This window comes from Mustela lutreola, chromosome 1 (assembly GCF_030435805.1).
Source record: "Mustela lutreola isolate mMusLut2 chromosome 1, mMusLut2.pri, whole genome shotgun sequence".
Taxonomy (NCBI): domain Eukaryota; kingdom Metazoa; phylum Chordata; class Mammalia; order Carnivora; family Mustelidae; genus Mustela; species Mustela lutreola.
The window spans coordinates 145,753,855-145,781,324 of record NC_081290.1 but is presented as its reverse complement, the minus strand read 5'-3'; the positions used below and the strand labels follow the sequence as shown (position 1 = coordinate 145,781,324).

The window sequence follows — 27,470 nt, the reverse complement described above, 5'->3', positions numbered from 1 at the left end:
TTCAGTATTCTTCAAGATCCACCTCAGTTCTGGAATGCCTGGGTGGCTCAGTCAGTTAAGTGTCTGCCCTCAGCTCAGGTCTTGATCCTGAGGTCCTAGGGTTGAGTCCCACATTGGGCTCCTTCCTCCTCAGGGAGCCTGCTTCTCCTCTGCCTGCCACTCCCTCTGCTTATGCTCTCCCTCTCCTCATCTCTCTGATAAATAAATAAATAAAATCTTCTTAAAAAAAAAAAAAAAAAAAAAAAAAGATCCAACTCAGCTCTGCCTTCTCATGACTATGTTACATGCCCTTAGGTTTTCTCCCCACTATCTTTTGTGAGTTTCTCATCCCTTTTCCCAGATACTGCTATATATATTTCACCTTATTTCACTTTCTGCCACAGCATGCCCTATTTTCCTCTTCTTGCTTTCTCATGGTTCAATTTCTTGATATTCAGCTTCCTGTCTCCCCACATCTCAATAAACACACACATGAATACAACCTCTTGTGGAAACCAAAAGACAATAACAAACTTGTAGTTATTATAGGATTACATGGAAGAAACAAGTAATTTCCACTCTGCTTTGCCCTTAATCCCTCTAAAGGAGCTACCTCAAAATAAACACTTCACTGAAAAACAAACTAGTTGAACAAACAAACCACTCTGATCTCACTATTCAGAGGTAGGTAATAATAGCACAAGAGGTGGGCTTTCTTTTTTCTTCTCCATTCCCCTTGCCAGAAGGGGTGGGGAGAATGCACATTCTGAAGATGACTCTTTGGCTTCCATAGACAACTGGTCAGGCCTCCATGCTAGAACTCAGGAGTTCCGGATTCTCTCCCAGCATCTTTGAGGTCAAGCATCCTCAGGGAATCTGCTCTTACAAATACTTTCATGTGCGATTTTCTACCAAAATCCATTAAGAATTCAAATGGATCTAAAGAAAAGATCCAGGAAGAAAGCCAAATTAGATTCTCAAAGAGTTGTCTCTAGCAGTCATTGCTGGCCAGTGTGATGTTCTTTCTGAGCTTTCTTATAGCTTGTAGAATGTCACGGGGTGTTTGGAGGTAGAAGGGATTGTGCCAAACAGAAAGGCAAGAACTTCCAGGCCACGTATATCCATGTAGGACTCTTCAAAGGACCCCTGTAGTTCAATGTGGCTGCAGCAAGGGGCTTTGTAGGGACAGGAAGGTGAGGAGGGGAGAGGATGAAGAGGAGGCAAGCCTGGGAAGATAAGGTGAGAGCTAGACTACCAGGGCCACACTGCTGCCTATACCACCAGGAAGCTCCCAAAAGGAAACCTCTGTCAGATTTGCTACCTTGTTAGTTTATAATTCCACAAAACGTGGCAATGTGACTTCTGAAATGTCCCCATTTGAGGTACTCATTCAAACCAACAGTATTTCCTCAGAGACAAATACTGCATAGTCATTTGACCCTAAATGTTTGCTGAAAATAGATGAGTAGCTGGGAGTTTTTGTTTTTCTCCACGCAAACATATGTGAGTGATTATCTTTCTCTTCCCACACCTCACCTTCCAGCAGCAAGAATACATGGAGCAATCATCAGTAAAATAAACAAGCATAGTTGCAATAATTCCAAATACTTTATGCTGCATTAACAACCCAGGAATTTGGTTGGAAGAACATGATCATCTTCTGTCAAAGAATTTCAAACGCATATTCACTTGATTGATTTTGGTCTCCTAGGGATAATCTGGACAGGTGATTCTTCAGCCACCCTGTTTAATGACTAGCACTGAGGAGGCATGGCTTCCACGCCTGGTGAACTTTATTGAGGAGAGGCCTAGAAAGAGGAACTGCCACTTTGGTAAATTCAAATCGTTGCTTGACTCTAAAATCTCCTGTTCCAAGGTACAACCAGCCCCGAACAGACTCAAGAGAGCAGGTTTGCCTTTAACGTGCTCCCACCTCACACGCACCTTCATTCTTGTTCTGTTCCTTTCCTACTGAGACACACCAGGCATCTTAGTCAGCCAAAGATGCCATAACAAAATGTCATAGACTGGGTGGTTTAGCAGGAATTTATTTGTCACAGTCTGGAGCCTTGGAAGGCAAAATCAAATTGCTAGCAGGGTCAGTGAGTGGTGAGAGCTCTCTCCCCTTGAGTAGCAGACAGCTACCATGGGGCTACATCTTCCTGTGGCCTTATCTCTGTGCTCAGAGGGAGCAAGAGATCTCCTTTTTCTAAGGGCACAAATCCCATCATAAAGTCCCCATCATCATGATTTCATCTAATCTACATACCTCCACTGACCACAACTCTAAATACCATCACATTGGAGGTAAAGGCTTCAACATATGAATTGATACATTGATATGAGGGGGAGGGGGACACAAATATTTAGTCCATAACATTCCACCCCAGCCCCTCAAAAGTTATGCCCTTTCTGCACACAAAACACATTCATTCCATCCCAATGACTCTATGACTCTTAACTCATTCCAGTGTCGACTTCTAAAGTTTAAAGTCCAAAATCTTATTTAAATATCATCTAAATCAGATATGGGTAAAACTCAAGAGATGATTCTTCCTCAGGCAAAATTCCTTTCCAGCTGTGAACCTATGAAATCACACAAGTGATGTACTTCCAAAGTACAATGGTGGGACAGGCACATTTCCATTCCAAGAGGGAGAAATAGGAAAGAGGGGGAAAAGTGGTGGTCCTTAAGTAACTCTAAAACCTAGCAAGGCAAATTCCATCAGATCTTAAGACATGAAACATCCTCTTTGGTTTAACAGCCTGCTCTCAGAATTCACTGGGACAGCAGTCCCACCTCCAAGGCTTTGCCAGACAGAAGTTGCACCCCAACATTTAGAGTTGGGGGGAGCTCCTAATGTTCCATAGGTCAGCTTTACTCCTGAGGTATGAATGGGACCTTCCTGGTACAAAAGAAACAAGAGAGGTAGGCCTACCCTTTGAAAATGAGGAAGAGAGAGACTTGCCTCTGAACCTCTGATGGTTGTGGTAGTCCTCATGATCTCTGGATCTCCTTCTGGGTCATTCTTCCCTTTCCTTGAAGAATAGCACACATTCACAGCCAACTAGGTCTATTATCTTGTCTTATAGAATCCAAGAACTCTGGTAGCCTTTTTTTTCATTTTGTCCCATCTCTAACCCTTCAGTTCAAACTGGCAGTGCTTCTTCTATAATCCTCTAACTTTTATCAAGTGATAGTACATTCATTCCCTTGGTGTTCTTTTCAGAACATGCTTTGTGTCATTTTTTTGAAATAGGGACAGGTGAAAATTTTTTCAAATATTCAAGTTCTGGTTATTTTTTACATAATAATTCCTTCTGCAAGTCATCTGGCTCTTCTCTCATTATACCCTTCTCTCACATCTCTGTTCTCTCATTCTTCAGTCAGGGGGGTCAAGCCACTCCTTCTACACTTTGCTTAGAAATCTCCTCAGGAAAATATCTAATTTCATCACTCACAAGATTTATCTTCCATAAAACACTAGAACATAAATTCTTTGCCACTTCTTAACAAAGATCACTTTCCCTCCATTTTTGAATAAGATGTTCCTCATTTCCATCTGAGACTTCCCAGAATCATCCTTAATGTCCATATTTCTAGCATGTACCTCGAAACTCTTCCTGATTGATTGACTAATTGGTTGTAAGTAATTGGCTTGGGCAATAATGGAGACTGAGAAGTCTCAATATCTACAGTTGGCAAGTTGAGAGACAGACCCAAGAGAACCAAACATGCAAGTTTCATTCTGAGTTCAAATCCAAAGGCTGGAGAAGACTGATGTGCCAGCCAAAAAATAGAATTCTTTCTTTTTCAGACTTTTTATTCTATTCAGGCCTTTGACAGATGGGGTGAGGCCCACTCATACTGAGGGGGTGAGGGTGGCTGGCAGACAGTCTGCTTTACTCAGTCTACTGATTCACATGTTAACCTCATTCAGAAACATCCTCACAGATATACCTGGATAGAATGTTTAACCAACTATCTGGGCACCTCAGGGCCAGGTCAAGCTGACATATAAAATTAAGCAACACACAAGTCAATTTACCTTGAGCTGATTTCTCATCTTTTCCTCACATGTTTTACCCTAGCTTTTCTTGTTTCTTACAATTTTCTGGCTTTGTCCAATAATCATAGTCTTTCAAAGAGACTGCTTGATTGCCCTAAAAATTACTACAAAGATATTGATGAGTGCAAATGACTTAACAATTGTTCTACCTATTGCATTTAACTTGTACTTAAGAAAACAATTTTCTGTTGTATTGTGGTAAAATACACACAGCATAAAATTTACCATGTTAACCATCTTAAAATGTACAATTTAGTGAGATTAAGTACCTTAACAATATCACATGGGCATCAACACTATCTATTTCCAGAACTTTTGCAACACCTCAAGAGGAAACCCCATACTGATTCCCTGCTCCCCAGTCCCCAGCCCCTGGAAACCACTAATCTGCTTTCTGTCTCTATCTATTTGTCTATTCTGGGGATTTCATATAAATGGAATCATACACTATGTGACCTTCTGGATCTGGCTTCCTTCACTTAGCTAAAGAGAAATGTTAGAAGGTAAAAATGGAAAGTAGAATATATTTTGTGATATAAACATTTGAAGTATCTTTAAAATTACACCAACTTTCAGGGTGCCTGGGTGGTTCAGTTGGTTAAGCGTCTGCCTTCCGCTCAGGTCATGCTCTCAGGGTCCTGGGATTGAACCCCACCCTGGGCTTCCTGCTCAGTGGGGAGCCTGCTTCTCCCTCTTCCTCTTTGATCTCTCTGGCTCTCACTCTCTCTCTCAAATAAATAAATAAAAATCTTTTTTAAAAAATTACACCAACTTTCTATTTAACTATTTTATTTTACCAAGATTTAGGGAACTCATCTGTGATCCATCTCCCCCAGACATTCCACTTAATGTTATTCTTTCTTTCCATAGAGCTTTAAGGCAGCCAAACACAAGCTAGCATCAAGCCAGGAAGGAGACTGTGAGGACATTTCAGAGGGCCCATCTCCCCCAGCAGAAAGGCCTTCCTTCCCTGCAAGTGACCTGGCAAAACCATGGGAGTCATAAGGTCACACAGCCCTGAGGGACACAAAGATGTTTGTCCCCTGACACTTTAGGTCTTGACGAAAATAAAAGCAAGCACATCTCTCGCAGCAGAGTAAATTATTCATGGGCTTTATTTTAAAAGACAGTATTTATAGGAAAAAGAAATGGACACCATTTCAATTTCCAAAATCATTTCCAGAAAAAGAACATTCCTAATCAAATGTGAGTCAAAGATACTGCCTTCACGGTTTGCCCAGCATAGCGACTGAATTATCAAAGAATCCCAGGTTTGCTTGGATACTGGTTTCTACAATGTGGGTAATTTGAAAGGATACATAGCTTTACTGGGAATGTGCTGCACAGATGGCCAGCCCAGACTGCAAGTCTGCTAAGTTTTATGGGAAACGAGCAGTTTGGCAGCCCCCCAGTCTAAAGGGTTTGAGAATGGCACGCCAGCAGGGCTCAGGCCGCAGGACTCGTTCTGAAACACTGAAGCCTGGAGGCCCCACTTGAGGGTTTCAGCCTGCGCAGGAGATTTTATGTGCTACAAGCTCCCACAGCTTTATTGGGTCTAACGAACCGACATAAGCAGAAAGCTTTACTTTTTCAGATCTTCATTTTTACTCAGTTCCTATTTTTATTAATAACCAAACGCAAAGAGGTTGTAAATATTTTTAGTCTTTATTTCTATCCTGTTACTGTTTCTATTTTTGCCAAGATCAAAGTCTAGATTCATCCTCAAATGAGTTCATGTGCCTTTCCTGCTCCTGTTTCAAAATAAGGACTGCGTAGTCTTTATAATTTTATTCCATGATGACTAGCTTAGATTTAATCATATACACAAGCCTCGGTAACTCCATAAACAAATCCATGTGAGGATAAAAGAAAGACCATAGGCCCAGTCTGAGTACAAAAGCCTTTATATTTTTCTCCTTCTTTTTAGAAGTTTCTGAGGTTTGTAACTGAACACAGTGGACTCTGGTTAAAAATTCATGATTCTTTTTTAAATAACACCATTTCTCTTTTTATGGATCTGTCAGTCCATAAGGATCCCTATTTAACAGCATAAATATTTACATTCAAAAAACATGACTATGAGGTGAGGTCACTGGATTTTAACAAATACACCTGAATTTATCCATACAAATAAATGATGTCTCCCTTAAGTAGGTAGCAACATTCCAAGGATATTGCTATTGTTCAAAAGGATTTTGGAACTTCAGTGAGGAACTGCTTTTCTTCACACGCTGAGGGAGTTGCTTCAAATATCCTTAATGGTTAAAAATATATATGTGTTTCTCATCGGTATAAGCTTCATTTTCAGAAACAACCAAATCACTCAGTAAAGCAAATGGTAATTAACTAGATTGAACTGCTTTAGCCTAAATAAGAAGTGACTAAAATATAAGAAGACTAGCTTTTTCTTTAATATGATTCCTTAATTATTTTCAGTAATTCTAAAAAAATTTCCTAAAATATTTAGAACAATAGCAGTATTGTTGAAAGAAGTGTCTAGACCTCCAAAGCAACTCCTGAAAAGGAGGACTTTCGTGTGACTATATGGAGGGTTGGGGTTGTTGTTGTTTTTTTAAGATTTTATTTATTTATTTGAGAGGGAGAGAGAGACAGAAAGAACATGCGAGGGGGAGGAGCAGAGGAAGAATGAAAGGGAGACGCAGACTCCCTGCTGAATATAGAGTCCCCTAAGCAGGGTTTGATCCCAGGACCCCCAAGATCATGACCTGAGCTAAAGCCAGACACTTAACCAACTGAGCCATAGAGGGTTTGGTCTTGTTTTAAGAAAAACAGGCTATTCTATTTGATTTTCACAGAAACCCAATGTTAACAATGACTAGATAAGGGAGTTGGCTGCTTTTCAGCTTATGCCAGGATATAATCTAACAACTTGATCTTTGGAGTGAACAGAAGGGCAAAATCCAAAATACCTTCATAGAACTCTGCTTTTGTGGTATCTTCCAAAACAAAATGTTCATATGGCTATACAATCTGAAAGTCAATGTATATGCTAAGCCTAAGAGATAAAAGTATATTCAATGTACATATGGATATTAACAAAATATTCAAAAATTAACTCTGCTCTTTAGAATTTATCCTTTTGGTTTCAAAGTCTTATTTTCCAAAGCTAATTTCTTTTTTTTTTTTTTAAGATTTTTTTTATTTATTTATTTATTTATTTATTTATCAGAGAGAAAGAGAGAGAGCACAAGCAGGGGAAGTGGTAGACAGAGGGAGGAACAGGCTCCCCACTGAGCAAGGACTCCCCCCCCATTGTGAGACTCATCCCAGGACCCTGGCATCATAATCTGAGCTAAGGCAGACACTTAACCAACTGAGCCACCCAGACTAAGCTAATTTCATTAAGCATGTTTATGATTGGCTTGCAAAAATAGAATGTGCGGGAATGTTGGGCACTGTACAAAATTGATTTAAATGAGTTTTGTATGTCACCCACATAGAGATAAATAATATAGGTAAGCCTGTATTTTATTTTTGTATTTCTGCTGATGAAAGGGAGAAGGAAACTCTTGCATGCTGGGCACTTATTGTATACAAAGACTGAACCGATTACTAATTTAATCCTCTCCACATCTCTAAATACTTTTAGCCCCATTTATAGGTGAAGAAACTGAGGCTTGGGGAATTTAAACAGCAGAATGCTGGCATACCACTGGCAAGTAGAAGAAACGCACTCAGAATTAGCTGACTGGGGAAGAGAGAAAAGTCAAAGGTTACACTCCTGTGGGTTTTTTTTTTCTCCCCCCAAAAACTGATACTATCATTCCACCTAATTTTTTTCCATTAATCTCAAAATTCTTTTGCCATAATTTTCTGCAAAATGGAATAGTGCAATTACCTCCTGATCTGGGAAAATAAAATATTCAATGAATTTTTATTGAGTTATTTATATAAGGAGCCTTTGGAAACTAGTTAAGTGCTTGAACCGGTTAAGTGCTGGGTGGGAGATATAAAAATAAAGCAAGCTAAATGAACTGTTGAAGTGAATAAAGCAAACGGAAAAAAAAATCATCATCCTGAGTTTAAAAAAACACTCGCAGGCTTAATCATCTATGGAGGTTATAGGTTAAAGATTTAACTTAGGAAAAGGATAAAGAGGAGATCCTTCAAATAAAACATAAGAGGAAGTTGAGAATCAACACCAGGGCATTTCATTTGACCTTAGAGACATATTTAAATTGGTGACTTTTTTGTTTTTAAGGGTGTTTCTGATTTTTTGTTGCTGTTATTGTTGTTAATGTCCTCAATTTTCCAGTTATCTCCTACTTTTATTCTGCCTAGTGAAGCTTGTTCATTTTTACCTTTTATTTTCTTGTTCAGCCCCTACTGACTGACAATTTGAAAGGAAAGAAAGTAAAATAAAGCACCTGGTTTAAGTAATGATTTTTTTTCATTATCCTGATGGATAACAATACATTTTCCAAATAAATACAGGCTCTATAATTTACTAATATTTTGTGAGGTTCTTACCTTATTTCTGCAGAATTTCATTCTCATTGTCTTCTGTCTCTCCATTCATCACCCAAACTAACACCCCTCCCCCAAATTCTAAAAGGGATTAAAGCTGAAGTGATTGATGTTTTGATAGTGATGTGGCCAAACAAATTATCTTATCCAGAAATTTTGACTTAATATGTTATCTGAGGAGCTCACAAAATCTCAAAATAAATTGCATAATTCTGGCTTTTTTGGTTTGTTTTCTGTAAGTCTGCATCTGTTTCTAAGCTAAAAGGATATACAGAAACTTGTATGCATTGTTCATCTTAAATTGACATCTTATAAAGCTGCGCTGAGTACAGAATTTTCTTTCACTTCAAAGGGCAGACCACAGGGTACACAGAAAGAAGGAATTGGGTCCTTCCAGCCAAACACTGCCCTCTGGCACTCATACTCAACTCCCCTGGGATAGAAGAGGGCAAACTCTGGCCCCTTGTAGCCCTAGGTAACATTTCCCATAACCCCTGACTCATAAATATTGACATTTGTCTTCTGTCTCAAGAGCAGAACAAGAGCAGAAAAGAAAAAAAGAGCTTACCCCAGAAAAAAGTTGTTTTCAAGTTGAAATGGTCATATATTTTCTGAAGCCTGATTTATATCGAAGATACTGATATAATTTTAAATAAAATACACCTCATCTTAAAACTTAAAATATAGTCTTATCCATCAACAACTTGAGAATATAGAAAACAAAATTTTTGACAGAGTTTTAAAATGTATTTTTCCATCCAGAAAATGGTTTTAACTAACGGACTGGGTTGATGCAATTTTTTCTAAAAGTAATAACATAACAATGTTCTCAGAGAAAACCTTTTTTGCTGGATATCAATTTTTAAATCATTGTGAATTTAAAATTCTTTAGTTTCAGCAAAGTCTTTTTTTTTTTTTTCCTCTTAAATACTTGTCTCCCCCACAACCACCACCCAGGCTTCAAAAAACAGAAATAATATTGCTAGCTAAGACCTAAGAGAATTCTTCACAGACCCAGCCTGTGTTTTTCCATTGTGGAACTAGAGCACAACCTGGTGGTGATTACTGTCTTTACAATGGTTTATGCCTGTGAATGACCAAAATTACAAGCCAAAATAAAAGAATGCCTAGAAAATAGCATTTTAGAAAATAAAGAAAATAAAGTATCAGGAAAAAGAACTGTAGAGTGGCACTCTTAAATCATAATTATGATAGATCTCCTGATAGTTTCTAAAATAATATACATGAAGAATGGTTTAGTAAGGTTACTGATGGGTCTTTGACACACACTGATACAATTTTAACATTCATATATTTTCATAGTCCCCCTTTTTATGACTTTTCCAGTTGTGTCAATAATGTTTCAAAAGCAAAAGCATTTAAGGGCAAAGATATCTTTGATATGTGACAAAGTAAACTAAACATTTTATCAGCCCTAGCAGAATTCTTTTCTGCTTTGTGCCACAGGTAATGAGCACCATCAAAAGACCAAAAAGAAAAGATGTACTTGTAATGGAATTTTCCTTAACTGTCAAATTTTAGCCAACAAGAATATAGTCAATTAGGCTCATTTCTATTCTTTTTTTTTTTTAAGATTTTATTTATGTATTTGAGAGAGAGCACACACAAGCAGGCAGAGGAACAAAGGCAGAGAGAGGGAGAAGCAGGCTCCCTGCTGAGCAAGGAGCCTGATGCAGGACTCTATCCCAAGATCTAAGCAGAAGGCAGACATTTAACCAACTGAGCCCACCCAGGTGCCCCAGACTCATTTCCATTCTTTTTTTTTTTTTTTTTTGAAGATTTTATTTATTTATTTGTCAGAGAGAGAGAGAGAGCGAGCACAGGCAGACAGAGTGGCAGGCAGAGTCAGAGGGAGAAGCAGGCTCCCTGCAGAGCAAGGAGCCTGATGCGGGACTCGATCCCAGGACGCTGGGATAATGACCTGAGCCGAAGGCAGCTGCTCAACCAACTGAGCCACGCAGGCGTCCCTCATTTCCATTCTTAAAAGGTTCTTAGAATTGTTTCCCCTAGAAGCAAAGACAATTTTATATGCTTTTCTTTCACAGCTAACAATACCATAGATGCAAGACCTTATGGACAAAATGGTGATTCACAGTATCTATTATCATTATGTGTTTTTAGGACTTTACATTCATTCCCTTATTTAATCCTTTTAATAGCCCTATGAACTTAAAGATCAGTATCTCCCTCTTACAGAGTATGACACTAAGGCTTAGAGGTATAACTTGTTCAAGGTCACTCACCCGATGAGTGACAGAACCAAACCCTTCTCCAAGGCCACGCTCAGGCTCTGGCACATCATAGGTCCTCAAATATTGGTTGACTCAGTGAACAAAAACACCTGTTAGAGGATAGTAAAAGTAAGCCTGTATTAGACCCAGTCCTTTTACTCTCCATCTGGTCATTTATTCAACAAGGTTTAGACATACTTTGACTTTTCTCTTGCATCTGCATGCAGTTGTACTCTTCTGAGCCTGCAAAGTGCCTTCTATTTTCCAGAAAAGAATAAAGCAGCAGCAGTACCAGGCCAGAGACACCTGAGCCTCACACCTGAGCTGTTTTATCCATGAGGTACTAACAGGATCTCTATAGTTTTTATGCCACAGATTCCTTTGGAAATCTAGTGAAGCTTCCGGAACCCTTCCCAAAATAATCTTATTAAATATATTACAAAGCAAACTAACTATTTAAAATATTTTCAAATACTTTTTTAAAGATTTATTTATTTATTTATTTGACACAGAGAGAGAGAGAGATCACAAGTAGGCAGAGCAGTGGGCAGAGAGGGGAAGCAGGCTCCCCACTGAGCAGAGAGCCCAATGTGGGGCTCGATCCCAGGACCCTAAGATCATGACCTGAGATGAAGGCAGAGGTTTAACCCACTGAGCCACCCAGGCACCCCCATCAAATACTTTTTAAAAAGTAATTGGCAATATATGTGCTAATTTATTAATCCATGAAATAATGAGACTAGCATTAGTAGCAGATTTAATAACCACTTGACATAAATGGTATTTTGAGATATCTATAACTACTATAATAACTTAATATCTGTGACTTCTAGTGGAAAGAGAGATAATATTATATTAATATATGTGACATTGATTCGTAATTAGAGAAAAAGCCAAATTTCAGTTTGAAGTTAATGAAAATTTTTTTTTCATTCAAGTTCATGCTCCCCTCACTCCTAAAATTAAGAAATCAGGCTAATCTCCATCTATGAAAAACCCAAAGCAAATATTATTCTCAGTCGGGAAAAACCGAGAGCTTTTCCCCTAAGGTCAGGAACACGGCATGTCCACTATTACCGCTGCTATTCAACATAATACTAGAAGTCCTAGCCTCAGCAATCAGACAATAAAAAGAAATAAAAGGCATCCAAATTGGTAAAGAAGAAGTCAAACTCTCACTCTTTGCAGATGAGATGATACTTTATGTGGGAAACCCAAAAGACTCCACCTTAAAACTGCTAGAACTCATACAGGAATTCAGTGAAGTGTCAGGATACAAAATCAATGCACAGAAACCAGTTGCATTTCTATATACAAAGAGACAGAAGAGAGAGAAATTAAGGAGTTGATCCCATTTACAATTCCACCCAAAGCCATAAGATATTTAGGAATAAATCTACCCAACGAGGCAAAGAATCTGTACTCAGAAAACTCTAAAGTACTCATGAAAGAAATTGAGGAAGAAACAAAGAAATGGAAAAACATTCCATGCTCATGGGTTGGAAGGACAAGCACTGTGAAAATGTCTATGCTACCTACAACAATCCACACATTTAATGCAATCCTTATCAAAGTACCATCAACTTTTTTCAAAGAAATAGAACAAATTGGGGCACCTGGGTGGCTCAGTCATTAAGCAACTGCCTTCGGCTCAGGACATGATTCCAGGGTCCTGGGATAGAGCCCTGCATTGGGCTCCCTGCTCAGCAGACAGCCTGCTTCTCCCTCTCCCACTCCCTCTGCTTGTGTTCCCTCTCTCTGTGTGTCTCTCTGTGTCAAATAAATAAATAAAATCTTAAAAAAAAAAAAAGAAATGGAACAAATAATCCTAAAATTTATATGGAGACAGAAAAGACCCCAAATAGCCAGAGGAATGTTGAAAAAGAAAGCTAAAGTTGGTGGCATCACAATTCCAGATGTCAAGCTCTATTACAAGCGCTATTACTGTCATCAAGACAGTATGACACTGGCACAAAAACAGACACATAGATCATTGGAACAAAACAGAGAGCCCAGAAATGGACCCTCAGCTCTATGGTCAACTGATGTTTGAGGAAAGAATGTCCAATAGAAAAAAGACAGTCTATTCAACAAATGGTTTTGAGAAAACTGGACAGCCACATGCAGAAGAATGAAACTGGACCATTTTCTTACATCACACACAAAAATAGACTCAAAATGGATGAAAGACCTCAATGTGAGACAGGAATCCATCAAAGTCCTTGAGGAGAACACAGGCAAAAACAACCTCTTCAATCTCAGCCAAAGCAACTTCTTCCTAGAAACATCGCCAAAGGCAAGGGAAGCAAGGGCAAAAGTGAACTATTGGGACTTCATCAAGATAAAAAGTTTTTGCACAGCAAAGGCAAAGTCAACAAAACCAAAAGAAACTGACAGAATGGGAGAAGATATTTGCAAATGACATATCAGATTAAGGGCTAGTATCCAAAACCTATAAAGAACAAATAATACAATCAAGAAGTGGGCAGAAGACATGAACAGATACTTCTGCAAAGAAGACATTCAGGTGGCCAACAGACACATGAAAGTGTTCTACATCTCTCCGCATCAGGGAAATACAAATCAAAACCTCAGTAAGATACCACCTCACACCAGTCAGAATGCTAAAATTAACAAGTCAGGAAATGACAGGTGTTAGGGAGGATGTGGAGAAAGGGAAACCTCCTACACTGTTGGTGGGCATGCAAGCTCATGTAGCCACTCTGGAAAATAGTATGGAGGTTCCACAAAAAGTTGAAAATAGAGCTACCCTATGACCCAGTAATCGCACTGCTGGGTATTTACCCTAAAGTTACAAATGTAGTGATCTGAAGGGGCACGTGCACCCGAATATTTATAGCAGCAATGTCCACAAAACAAACTATGGAAAGAGCCTAGATGTCTATTAACAGATGAATGGATAAAGAAGATTATACACACACACACACACACACACACACACACAATGGAATACTATGCAGCCATCAAATAAAATGAAATCTTTCCATTTGCAATGATGTGGATGGGGATATTAAGCTAAGTGAAATAAATCAATCAGAGAAAGACAATTATATGATATCCCTGATATGAGAAATTTGAGAAGCAGGGTGGGGGGTTGTGGGTAGAAAGGAGGGAAAAATGAAACAAGGGGGGACCGGAGAAGGGAAACAAACCATGAGACTTTTAGTCTCACAAAACAGACTGCAGGGGGTGGGGGCTAGGAGGGATGGGACGGCTGGGGGATGAACATTGGGGAGGGGATGTGCTATGGTGAGTGCTGTGAATTTTGTAAGACTGGTGATTCACAGACCCATACCTCTGAAACAAATAATATATTATATGTTAATTTAAAAATTTTTAAGAAAAAAAAATCAGGCTAATCCTAAAAGAGTTCCCTGTAGACAAACCTTTTCAAAAACTAAATTATCAAAAATTCTTAAATTTAAAAAGTGCTTTCAGTAAACATACTTATTTACATTTATATATATTCCCATTGATTACTAGGTGAGATATTCACTTTAATATGAATAGTCTGATATGAGGCAAGTCTCCAAAAATAAGCATGGCTAGGTTTGGGGAAGGTATTAAAACAGTACCTGAGTTTTATGACATTAATCAGCAAAAAAAAAAAAACAAAATGTTTATTGATTGCCTATAATAATAACTTCATTTGATTTAGCAAATATTTGTTAGCAGCTACTGTGTACCAGACACTCTCCTGGAAGTATTAAGAACTAGGTAAAAAAAAAAAAAAGAATAACTTTGTATTATTTGTGTAGCACTTTATAATCTTCAAAGCAGTTCTATATACCTCCTTCATTCAAGCCTAATTGTAACAATGAGAGGTAAGCAAAGTCTGGAGGCTTACTCATTAATTCTGTATTTCCACAATAAATGCCACTTCAAACACATGGTAGATGTTCAATAAATGCAGATATTGTACTCTGTTCTTACCCCTTAAACAAGCCCCTGAATTAGGGTTACCAGATAAAATGTAAAACACTCAACTAAATTTGAATTTCAAACAAACAACAATTATTTAGTGTAAGTATGTCCCAAGGATCATTGTAATATACACTGTATTCATTTAGTGGGGCTGTCAATAACAAAGTACTACACACTGGGGTACTGAAACAACAGAAATTTATTTTCTCATAATTCTGAAGGCTAGAAGTCCAAGATCAGAGTGTCAGTAACATTGGTCTCTTCTGAATCCTCTCTTCTTGGCTTGTAGATGCCCATTTTCTCACTATGTCCTCACACAGTCTTCCCTCTATACCTGTGTCCTAATCTCTTCTTACAGGACACCAATTGTATTAGATTAGGGCTCACCCTAAGACCTCATTCTCTCTTGTCTGTTTAAAGGCTCTATCTCCAATCACTATCACAACCCAAGGTACTGGGGGTGATGGCTTCAATGTACAAGTTTGATGGGGGACATTAAGTAAGCCCATAACACACACTAAAACATAGTTGTTTATCTAACATTCAAGTTTAACTGGGCATCCTTTATTACTATTTGCTTAATCTGGCAGCCCTACCCTAGAGTTCTCTGGATTTCTCTGCCTCAGAGGTCTCTCCACTGCAGAAACTCAACTATGGGTAGAAACAGGCCAGAAATGTAGGGAAATTCAGTGGGGTGCTAGCCACCTGCAATCAACACTAGATGTCGTTTAAGGAATAAAGGCACCAGCTTCTCTCCATCTCTCTTTGGGAGATAATTATGAGTGTGTGCTACAAAGTCTCCCAAAGGTTCCCAGTGGGCTGGAGCCCCAGCTGCCCATTAACACCCCTTACCCTCACATTGGCTTCCTTCCCTTCCCTACCTCTCCTTGCCACACCCCTTCTGTGCTTCCTGGAGTCATCTCCCAAATAAACCTTCATATATACATCTTTGTCTCCGCATCTGCTTCTGAGGGAACTCAACCTAAAACAAAATGCTTATTGAACTACATCTTCGTTTTCAGATGAGAGCTTTGGGGAGCATAGCACATGTTGAAGAGCATGGGGGATGAGCGTGCTGGGCCTTCTTTCTTCTATTCTGCACTGCCTCAAATACCAATCATTACATTCCTACCCCATACCACGCCCTGGGAGAGTCCCTTTACAGTATCTTGGTTAATCCTTTCAACTACTCTGTGTGGTAGTTATCTATTGTCAAATTGCAAATAGAGAAATGGATGCTCAGAGAGATTTTCTTTAGTCACATAGCTATGGCAAATGTCTTTTCCTTTGCTTAAAAGGAATATATATACAGATATATATATCTGTGTATATATATATGAGAAGATATCTACAAACACAAGGCAGTAGGTGGAAGTGTATAACAGGTAGCTCAGAGAGGAAGTCTTACGGGCGTCTAAAGAGAGATAAGGGTGAAAATAGGGAGATATTTATACAGGAAGTTGGACCTGGGCTGAGTCTTAGCAAACATGTTAGGTTCAGCTGTGAGAGGATGGGCAGGGAGAGCGTTCGGGGGTGGGGGGGGCCGGGGTGAGCACAATACAGTCACAGAGCTGGGCAGGTGAATACAAAAAGATAAGCAAAATAACTCCATCAGGATATTATCATTTATCTAAAAATTACACTCTTAAGATTTTCTGAATGATCTGGAATTGTGACTGTGTCCCCAGTTAAAGTAACTCAAACCTATGGGTGAGGCATTTATTTCTTCTTTATCCTCCCTATCCCACACATGACCTTGCCTCGTGCTTAAGACCAGAATCAGTCAATTGCTAAACATAGAGGACATTGGTGGCTTCTGCTTGCCCAATATCACCTGGCCCCCCAGTTCACCTGGTAATGGCATTCATCTTTCCCATAGAGGTCTCATTTCATGCAGTCCAGGAGGGCCTGAGCTGCCCCCATTCCACTCCACCCCTCCCACCAACTTCCCCATCCCTAGGCCAGCTACAAAAATAAACATATAGCCCAGACCTGGCCAATTAAGCCACCTTGTACCCCCTTCAGAGCACGGATTCAGGAATAAGCATGTGGCCAGAGACAAGCCAATCATTAATTGTAATTGTTATTAAGAAATAACAAGAAGTACTTCTTTCAGCTACACTTAATGACCATAGTAGGAGTTAGGGGTTACAAACTAAGGGTTAAAGATCAAAGGATGAGAGGAGGGCTGGAAAAGAGCTAGTAAAGATAAGAGAATAAGCATCTCAGCAAAATCATTTGAATCCCTGGATCTAGCCATATCTGAAGTTAGCTGAACTGAACTCTCTGACTACATCAACAAATTCATTTTGTTTTGAGAAAAAGAAATTAGATTTCAATTACTTGCTATCAAAAAAGTTTTTAGGGACGCCTGGGTGGCTCAGTTGGTTGGATGACTGCCTTCGGCTCAGGTCATGATCCCAGAGTCCCGGGATCGAGTCCCGCATAGGGCTTCCAGCTCCACGGGGAGTCTGCTTCTCTCTCTGACCTTCTCCTTGCTCATGTTCTCTCTTACTGTCTCTCTCAAATAAATAAATAAATAAAATCTTAAAAAAAAAAAAGTTTTTATATAGTTAATTTTACTAGAGATCATTTTATTGACATTCCTTCATTGGCCACCCAGGTGTGTTATGCCTCCTCTCAACTCTCTGCCTCCCACACCTAATATTAGCATGTACTTTGAAGAACTTCTAAAAGTTCTACCAGCACACCACTAACAAAGGAGGATCTTTACAAAAGCTTCCAAAAAGAGGAGAGCAGCAAAAAGCCCAGTGTAGAAAACAACTACATTACTAGCTGACACCTTGATTTCAGCCAGTGAATAACTGAGCAGAAAATCCAGCCATCTGACCTATCAAAAGTGTGAGATAATCAGTTTAATTAGCGTAAGCCCCTTTCTGGTAATTCATTACCCCACAATAGAAATGGACACAGGCCACATACAACAACTTGTCTTTCATCTTGGATGGGATATCTTAACAGGCTATAGGGGACTAGGACCTTGGAAAACGGAAATGGAGATATATTTCCAATGAAGCTGGGTAGCTGAAACACATGCATTCTGTGGACCCTTCCCAGCCAAGAGAAGCAACTCTTCCAACTGTGTTTAAAGAGGTTAGTCTCGTTCTGCTTGAAAAACTTTCCTGGTCAAAATTAGCAAGACAGGAAACAAAGTGTGTTGGAGAAGATGTGGAGAAGGGGGAACCCTCTTACACTGTTGGTGGGAATGCAAGTTGGTGTAGCCAATTTGGAGAACAGTGTGGAGATTCCTTAAGAAATTAAAAATAGAGCTTCCCTATGACCCTGCAATTGCATTACTGGGTATTTACCCCAAAGATACAGATGTAGTGAAAAGAAGGGCCAGCTGTACCTCAAAGTTCATAGCAGCAATGGCCACAGTCGCCAAACTATGGAAAGAACCAAGATGCTCTTCAATGGACGAATGGATAAGGAAGATGTGGCCATATACACTATGGAGTATTATGCCTCCATCAGAAAGGATGAATACCCAACTTTTGTATCAACATGGTTGGGACTGGAGGAGATTATGCTGAGTGAAATAAGTCAAGCAGAGAAAGTCAATTATCATATGGTTTCACTTATTTGTGGAGCATAAGAAATAGTATGGAGGACATGGGGAGTTAGAGAGGAGAAGGGAGTTGAGGGAAATTGGAGGTGGAGATGAACCATGAGAGACTATGGACTCTGAAAAACAATGTGAGGTTTTGAAGGGGCAGGGGATGGGAGGTTGGGGGACCCTGGTGGTGGGTTTTCTGGAGGGCACTATTGCATGGAGCATTGGGTGAGGTGCATAAACAATGAATTCTGTTACAATGAAAAGAAATTAATTTTTTTAAATGGGGGGGGGGGAACTTTCCTGGTATACTGTAGAGGAAGTATCTATAAAGACTTAAGGAGATTGGAACTCTGAGTTCCTGCCTCAGGCACAAAGACAACAGCCCTACAAAAACTATTTAACCAGCTCCCACAATTGGTTAAGTTCAAATCTTTGTATCAAATGTGTGTGTGGTGTGTGTGTGTGTGTGTGTGTGTGTGTGTGTGTACGCGCTTATCCTAGTGTTTCTGCTTTTCTGGTTGAACCCATAGTGATGAAGGAGAAGCCATTGTCCCTAATTCCATGTTGAAGTTGTAACCTTTTTGCCCCAGGACCTGGTGTTAGGAGTTGGAAAGTAAGGGCCAGAATCCCCAACAAGAAGATACGGCATCAGGACAGCTAAGATAAAATGGCACTAATATCCTGTTTTGCAGCTTAGACAGGATCACACTAGCATTCTCTTTTGCAGCCTTTGAAGAAATGACTTCTGCAAAATATTGTAAAATAAGACAATTAACCACAAGGCATTTGTCTCTATCACAGCCAAGGAGCAGTTAAGACCTAAGCCTCCTTGGGGCGCCTGGGTGGCTCAGGGGGTTAAGGCCTCTGCCTTCGGCTCAGGTCATGATCCCAGGGTCCTGGGATGGAGCCCCCCATTGGGCTCTTTGCTCATGAGGGAGCCTGCCCCCCACTTGCCTCTCAGCCTACTTATGATCTCTGTCAAATAAATAAATAAAATCTTTAAAAAAAAAAAAAAAGACTTAAGCCTCAAGATGTCAGCAAAAAAGACCATCCACACATCGACATTAAGCCAATAGGTAGACTGATATGTGACCAAAATCCTGATTGGCAGGACTCAGAGTACCCTGAATGCTTAAGATAGCTCTGCAAAAGAGCTCATAAAACCACCTAAACTTAGAAACTCTGGGGACAATCCTTTGGGACCACCTCCTTTTCTGGGAGCATGTACTATTGCAAAATAAACTTTACTTTGCTGCCCCCATTATTTGTCTGGTCTACCCCTTTTTATTCTTTGAAGCAGAGTGACCAAGAACTGTGGCCACTAAAGACAGAAAACTCCTGCAACACTGGTGTCTTCCTAATGTACCTTCCTCAAAGTGTTATTACCTACAGCTCTGGAAGAGGCAAAAGTCACACTGATTTTCCTGTTTGACTCAAGAGGTTCAAGACATATTGGGCAATTTTAACAAAATCACCATGAGTTATTATCAACCCATTGTTTATGTATAAAAAAGAATAATGTGAGAAAATTTATGAATGCTTTGCTCCAAAATCTCTATGTTTTTCAAAAGCATTATCTTGATACTTCCCTTTACTCTGTGAGGGTTTTTTTGTTTAAAGAATGTGAAAAAAATCTAAAAAATATATATCCTTTTGGTTTCTCTGCAAGTGAAAGAAAAACAAACTGGCTGTACCAATCAGACTTCAACCAGAGAAGCAGAGTCACTAGAGTATTATGGGAATAAGAGATTTATTACAGAAAATAAACCACACACAAATGTGGGAATAGCTGAGGAAGTGAAGGTCAAAGGATTTGAGAGAGAGTCTCTAACTAGTTCTCAAAAAGCATTGGCATGAGTGGGTTAGTTGGAGGTTGCAGAGAAATCTGAGAAGCAACTATATGCAGCTCCTTCGGTGGGACTGTGAAGGGAGCAAATATTCCTTCTGTGGAGCTATGACCTCTGTGGGCCTGCAGCCAAGTTTTTGCATAAGGGGATAGGAAAGAATTATGCCTGCTTTGGATGAGCAGGGTCAGCAGTTGAAAACTGGACAGTGTGGAGGAGAGCTGGAATAAGATGGGATCTGAGGCACCTCTGTGTCTGTCTGCCTTACCAGGATGCTCTTCTGAAAATAATGGTCTTTGGTTCTCTTCAACCTTCCAAATCTTGTGGAAGTTTCTCTTTAGCCAACTCTGAGAATTGTGCACAGAAGAGGATTCTGGGAAATGTAATTCCCAGTTTAATGAGAAGTCATACCATCATCCTGCACACTAGCTTGGTAATAGAGGGATTTATTGATCCTAGGACTCCTCCAAGAACTGAGGACAGGAATGAGATTAGGTCTCGGGAATACTAGAAAACAGGAACTCCAACACCATCACCTCTCTCAGTGCCTTGCCTCTGTTGGCCTCGACTTAACCTGCTTCTTTACCTTCCTCTCCACAGACGGACTTGTTCCCCTGCAGGAAACCTATGCACACTGCTGAAAACTCCTGAGTTGTTTGTTTGTTTTTTTAATATTTATTTGTTTATTTGAGAGAAAGCATAAGCAGGGCTGGAAGAGGCAGAGGGAGAGGGAGAGGGACAAACAGACTCCCCACTGAGCAGGGAGCCCAACATGGGGCTCAATCCCAGGACCCTGAGATGATGATCTGAGCCAAAAGCAGACACTTAACTGACTGAGCAACCCAGGCACCCCTCTTGAGTTTTATTTCCTACAGCTTCCTCAAATGTGTTAACTGGAGAGATTCTCCAAGTTTTGTCTCTTGGTGCCTAGCCTAAGACATGCTGAGAAAGGACTCACTGGCCAGCAGACTGGGTCATGTTATAATATTGCTGCTCCTGCTGTACCATGTGCATTGGGAAGGAAGGAGCAGTAGTCAGAGGAAAGTAAAGTATTTTTGAACAAAGCAGCTCATATATGTCCACTGCATAGGGAGCTACTCTTAATATAACAGGCTCTATGCTAAAAATTTTGCATGTATTATCTCAAATAATGCTTCTATCAACCCTTTGGGGTTGTTTTCCTTTTTGTTTCCATTTTACACTTAAGGAAATTGAGGCTCAGAGAGAAGATATCTTACTGAATGTCCCAGCATGCACAAGTAGTAAGATTGGTCTGGTTCTAAAGATTACTCTTTGTACTACACCAGTGGATTCCAGTGTTTCAAGAAGCCCCAATAGCTTTATCTGAATGTCAGTATGTGATGGGTTTTCCCCCAAGATTGCATTTCAACAAAACTTAACATTTTTTAAAGTTCTTAAAAACCACTATGCCATATTGTATTACCTCCTTTCCCATTTCACAAGTAGCAAAGACACAAAATGATCACCTACAATACACATCTGGAGAAAAGCTCTGACTCCTGGTACAGAGCTCTTTTTTCTATTCCATACAGCCCCTGTACTCTTGATCATCCACTATAGTAAATATGATAAAAAATGACTTTTAATTTCTTACATGTAGCAAGAGAAAAGCTGTGTTCCCTCTTCAAGTTCATTTGGTTTAGCATAATTAAAATAAAACCCACACTTGATATAATCACATAAATTGCTACCAATACTACTTCAGACTCAAGAACTTTCTACCACAAAGAAAGGTAAAAGCAAAATGCAACAACAGCTTGGAAGTTCATTGTTTCTTTTCCTGCAAGAATTTCATTATCAATAGCAACCAATATATATCGATCATGCAATAATAAAGTAGAAAAAAGTAAGCATATAAAACACAATCTTAGCCTGTTCTTTTTAAAGTTTTTATTTAAATTCTATTCAGTTAACATACAGTATGGTATTAGTCTCAGGTGTACAATATAGTGATTAAACACTTCTATACATCACCCGATGTTCATCACAACAAATATACTTCTGAATCCCCATCACCTATTTCACCCATTCTTCCACCCACCTCCCCTCTGGTAATCATCAGTTTGTTCTCAACAGTTAACTCTATTTCTTGATTTGCCTCCCTAATTTTTTTCCCTATGATCATTTATTTATTAAATTCCACAGATGAGTAAAATCATACGGTATTCGTCTTTCTTTGATTGACTTATTTCACTTAGCATAATACTTTTTATCTCCCTCCATGTTATTGTAAATGGCAAGACTTCATTCTTTTTTATGGCTTAGTAATATTCTATTGTGTATATATACACCACACCTTATCCATTCATCAGTCAATGGACACTTGGGCTGATTCCATAACTTGGCTACTGTAGATAATGCTACTATAAACATCAGGGTGTATACATCCCTTTGAATTCATATTTTTGTATTCTTTGGGTAAATATCTAGTAGTATGATTTCAGGTTGTAGGGTAGCTCTATTTTTAAGTTTCTGAGGAAGCTCCATACCATTTTCCAGAGTGGCTGCATTAGCTTGCATTCCCGCCAGTAGTGCAAGAGGGTTACTCTTTCTCTACAACCTTGCCAACACCTGTTGTTTCTTGTGTTGTTGATTTTAGCCATTCTGACAGGTATGATGTGATATCTCATTGTCGTTTTGATTTGTATTTCCCTGGTGGTGAGTGATTTTGAACATCTTTTCATGTGTTTCTTGGTCATCTTTTTTTTTTCCCTTTGGAAAAATATGCATTCATGTCTTCTGCCCATTTTTTTTTCTTCTGCCCATTTTTAATTGAATTATTCATTTTTGGGGTATCCCATTTTATAAGTTCATTATATATTTTGGATACTAACCCTTTATCAGATACGTCATTTGCAAATATCTACTTCAGCCTTTGTTGATTGTTTCCTTTGCTATGCAGAAGCTTTTCATTTTGAAGTCCCAACAGTTTATTTTTGCTTTTGTTTCCCTTGCCTCAGGAGACAGATCTAGAAAGAAGTCACCATAGCTGATGTCAAAGAGGTTACTGCCTGTGTTCTCCTCCAGGACTTTTAAGGTTTCAATTCCTATTATAATACCAATAGCATTTTTCACAGAGCTAGAGCAGGCAATCCTAAAATTTGTATGGAACCACTACAGACCCAAAATAGCCAATGCAACCTTGAAAAAGAAAAGCAGAGCTGGAAGCATCACAATTCCAGGCTTCAAGTTACACTGCAAACCTGTAGTTATCAAAACAGTATGGTACTGACACAAGAACAGACACATAGCTCAATAGAAAGAAGAGAAAGCACCCCCCCAACAAAAAACCCACAACTATATGGTTAATTAATCTTCAACAAAGCAGGAGAGCATATTAAATGGGAAAAAGACAGTTTCTTCAATAAATGGTGTTGGGAAAATTGGACACTAACATGGAAGAGAATGAAACTGAACCACTTTCTTATACCATACACAAAAACAAATTCAAAATGGATTAAAAACCTAAAAGTCTCAGCCTTTTAAATTTGGTTGAGTGGACAGACTATAAACATGGAATATAATCAACCATTTATGCTAGCCTATTTTAGCCACTAATGAATGACACAGAATAGGGAATAACGCTGAGGCCTGGACCAGTCAGAAAAGGTAGCAGGGAAAGGGGCACATGTGGCTCAGTCAGTTTTGCAGCCTACTCATGATCTCATCTCAGATCTTGATCTTAGAGTTGTGAGTTCAAGCCCCACCTTGAGCTCTGCGCTGGGAATGGAGCCAAGGAAGGAAGGGAGGGAGGGAAGGAAGGAAAGTAAGAAAAGGAGGAAAAGGGGGCGCCTGGGTGGCTCAGTGGGTTAAGCCGCTGCCTTTGGCTCAGGTCATGATCTCAGGGTCCTGGGATCGAGTCCCGCATCGGGCTCTGCTCAGCGGGGAGCCTGCTTCCTCCTCTCTCTCTCTGCCTGCCTCTCTGCCTACTTGTGATCTCTCTCTCTGTCAAATAAATAAATAAAATCTTAAAAAAAAAAAGAAAAGAAAAGGAGGAAAAGTATCATGGGGTACATTGAAACCCTGGACTTTAACACTTATTCCTATAATTTATTTGTTCATTCATTCATTCATTCATTCAATACTTTTGAGTTGAGCATTATACTTAATGCATGTAAGAGTAAAGGAGCAATGGCATATAGGCTGGATAAGAGGTATGGGACACTCATAGGAGATATTATTCCACTCTCTCAGAATAGTACAAATGAATCTCAAGCAGGCTCCATGCTCAGCACAGAGATCAATCTCACAACCCTGAGATCATGACCTGAGCCAAAACCAAGAGTCAGACATTTAATCAACTGCATCACCCAGGCCCCCCTAGATCCCTTTTTATTTTTTTATTTTTTTTTTTAAAGATTTTATTTATTTATTTGACAGAGAGAGATCACAAGTAGACAGAGAGGCAGACAGAGAGAGAGAGAGAGGGAAGCAGGCTCCCCGCTGAGCAGAGAGCCCGATGTGGGCCTTGATCCCAGGACCCTGAGATCATGACCTGAGCCGAAGGCAGCGGCTTAACCCACTGAGCCACCCAGGCGCCCCTAGATCCCTTTTTAATGAAGTAAAAGACAACCTGGTCACTTTCTACAAAGACACAAAAAACATCTAAATAATAAGTCTCTGCAAGAATAAATGTCTAAATAGCACCCTGTTGAGGACAACCAGGATTGTATCACACAGTTGTCTCAAAGAAACAGCACAAGGAAAAGAGGATGTACCCGATACCCCCAAGTTCTTACCATCCAACTGCTTATGAGGAACATAGTCAGCCATACCATGTTTGTGCTCCAGAGAAGAGGCATAGATCCTCTGCCACTCTGCAAATTTATGGGAGCAATGAAAAGGGGCAGGAATTACTCAACTGACTTGGGAAATTCAGCCTAGCTGGTATAAGAAACACTCTTTGCTGGCATGTTAATGTACATATCAGCAATAGTTTTAGGAAGAGGCCTTGAAATTTATATCACCTCCTACTCAGTCAACTTAGTGGTAGGTGCCTAAGGGAGGCACCTATTTCCAATAGAGAAATAGTCTGTCTTCTCAGAACTGTAGGAAATCAGAGTGAGGTAGGATGCGGAGATACATCCACAGACAGGACTTGACTAGGTGGGAAGAAAGGGGGGTTGGGAATTCTATATAAGGGGCCCGCACAGGTGAAGGTACAGAGGAAGAAATCAGGATGCCACATTCCCCATAGTAACTCAAGTGCTTAGTTCAGTGCCAAATAATAATGGGTAAATATTTGTTCACTGACTGAAAGATATTTAGGAAATCTGCATGCCCAGAATCTCAAACTTGGTCCATAAAATAACTGGCAATGTCTTGGGGCATATTCAAAGCCACAAGAAATAAATGACAAAAATTTTACCAGATTTACTGATATAGTAATTTAAATATATGCACATATATTTTTTTTAATTTCCACATTATATGTGTGTATATATAACTAGTTTCTTCAAACAAAACATGAAATGAGATTTAAAAAAAATGAAATCTAGCCTTTGCAATAAGCTAGAGAGTATTATTCTAAGCAAAAAAGGTCAATCAGGGAAAGACAAATACCATATGATGTCACTCATATGTGGAATTTAAGAAACAAAATAAACAACCAATGGGAGAAAAAAAAGAGAAAGGCAAACCAAAGAACGGACTCTTAAGTAGAGAGAACAAACTGATGGTTACTGGATGGGAGGTGGAAGGGGGATGGGTGAACTAGGTGATGGGAATTAAGGAGGGCACTTGTAATGAGTACTGGGGCATGTATGGAGGTGTGGAATCACTGTATTATACACCTGACACTAATATTGTACTGTCTGTTAACTAACTGGAATTTTAAAAAAAACTTCTAAAAAACATAAAATGACAGAAATTTCTTCCTTGCAGTACCTTCAGGTGCTATCTCAGACCCCTGGGAAGGACATGTTCACTCTTTCCCACTATTAGGAATACTGTAACGGAAAAGCTTTAAAAGCATGAGTAATGGGTTCCTATTAAGCAAAAGTAAAAGAAAAAAGTGATGGAAATAGCAGCAAAGAGATGAGTTGTAAGGTTCCTAACCTTTCCTTGAAGAGTTGTTAAGACTAAGGAAACTTTTTCTTTAAATCAGCAGTAACCTGGATTTTGTGGCCTCCACGATACATATTATTATAATATGTATGCATATATCATATATACTATGTATTATATATAAATTTACATATAATACAACTAATTTAACATAAATATATAAAATACCTAAGATTATATATTCATTTGGTATTATACATAGTATGTATGATATTAAAAATAAATGTTAAAAATAGAAATATTAGTTCATATCAATAAGAAAGTATCTATCTTTATAAACCACCTTTGGGGAAAAATAAAAACTGGACCACCAAGATTCACTTTGGTATATTTTTGCATAAAATTTTACTAGTCGTCAGTGTCAAAATTTGCTCTCACGGCCTTGCTTCACCTCTTTCAGAAAATATACATTGTGCAACTGGGGACTCCCTGAGATTAACTAGCATGGTCAGTTCGGTGTGGCTCTCAACTTCAGATCTGGATATTGTCCCCCATTTGCTTTTTCCAAAGATGCAGGGCACTTATTTCAGTATACCTGTCCTACTGTATTAGCTTAAAAATTGCTGGTGACAGTGTGGCTGAAAAGTCAAATGGAAAAGAATTTGAAAGGCTCAGCATCTTCCCTTCTACTGATTTTTTTAGACTGATTCTTGAGAAGAATGTTCCTGTGCAGAATGCCCAGGCTGTGGCTCCTCTAATCTCGTCAATGCGAGCCCCATCATAATCAGTGGAGATGGCCACACGGTTCATTCACCCCATAGTGATTTGAATCAAACGTGAAAATGGCTGAAATAATTGGGTCAAATCTGCAGCGGGCCACATAAAAATGAGGGCATATTCAAAAATCATAATGGATCATACTGTCTGTGGGTAAAATAGGAGTGATGATGGGAAAGTATCCCCCAGTTTCAGAAGGACACTAGCAAGTAAAATGACATAAATCATTCATATTTATATAGGTATGGAATAAAAATAAATAATACTCTTGATTATCTAAATTTAGGCAGATTTATGTCCCAAACATCTAATTTCCAGCTCATTCCCTCTCACAATAAAAAAGTCAGCCAGCAATGGAAGCATTGGGAAGTCAGAATACTTTAAGCTTAAGTTTTTTTTTTTTAAATACTGTTTCATTATGCTGGGTTGGATTTCTTCCATTTGTCATTCCAAATCCATCCTCTTTCCTTTTCTGCTGTGTTCCATGCCCTGGGAGGACAGTTTGTTTGGA

The 27,470-nt window shown here is 39.2% G+C and overlaps 1 long non-coding RNA gene across 1 annotated transcript in view; it reads right to left on the bottom strand.

Moving 5' to 3' along the window:
• Window positions 1-10,900, bottom strand: part of LOC131832644 (uncharacterized) — a 59,718-nt gene extending 48,818 nt beyond the window's left edge. Inside the window, exon 1 of the long non-coding RNA XR_009354126.1 lies at window positions 10,802-10,900. This is a non-coding gene — a long non-coding RNA (uncharacterized LOC131832644). The remainder of the gene's footprint in view (window positions 1-10,801) is intronic.
• Between the last annotated feature and the right edge of the window lie 16,570 nt (window positions 10,901-27,470).